General features: G+C 40.9%; 1 protein-coding gene across 1 annotated transcript in view; it reads right to left on the reverse strand.

Annotated features, from left to right (window-relative positions):
* LOC131877974 (phosphatidylinositol 4-phosphate 3-kinase C2 domain-containing subunit alpha-like) overlaps positions 1-685 on the reverse strand; it is a 33,520-nt gene that overhangs the window by 18,651 nt on the left and 14,184 nt on the right. The gene's annotated exons all lie outside the window — the stretch shown is intronic.

The raw sequence follows: 685 nt of genomic DNA on the forward strand, positions 1-685 counted from the left end.
ACTGCAACAAAAATGACATATTTTAATATTTTAGAGCTTTGTAACACAACTTCACTGGATTATTGAAAATTTAGTTGTATCGCGGTGTGTCGAACCCAAAGAGACAGGCTTTTCAATGGCATGCAGGTAAGCAGGCAAGCACCGCTCTCCACTTTTTCTTTTGTCTCATGTCATTCTCAGAGCACATAAATCTAGAAAAGATCCATTCCTTTTTTTTTAAATGCATCATCGGTCCAAGTCCAATGTTAGAACAAGTGAGAACAATTTGGTACTAGCTGATGGTAAAATTTTAACATAGCAACCCTTTGATTGGTGGATGGCGATAGGAAAGGGAGAATTCGTTAATGTCAACTTGAAAACTTCAACTGACCCAAGGCTACTTTGGCATCCAAATGAATTGCATCACCCTTGTAAACAAATACTTACAAGTGCGACCAGATTCACGAGCAGGTTCCCGTTCTTGCGCAAGATATTGAATCCCTTACAACAGAGGTTCATGAAGTCTTGGAACATTTGTGCTGGCTTCTCCTCGCCTCCGTTGATCACATAAGCCATATCTTGGGAGAGCACGAAGGGAGTGCGATCCCGTTTGAAATTGATGAACAACTCGGCTTCTCCCAAAATCTTTCCGAAGTCGATGTGAAACAAATGTCCCGTGGTTTTGATCATGATGTTGTCATTGTGT

Source organism: Tigriopus californicus, chromosome 3 (assembly GCF_007210705.1).
Source record: "Tigriopus californicus strain San Diego chromosome 3, Tcal_SD_v2.1, whole genome shotgun sequence".
In the NCBI taxonomy this organism is placed as follows: domain Eukaryota; kingdom Metazoa; phylum Arthropoda; class Copepoda; order Harpacticoida; family Harpacticidae; genus Tigriopus; species Tigriopus californicus.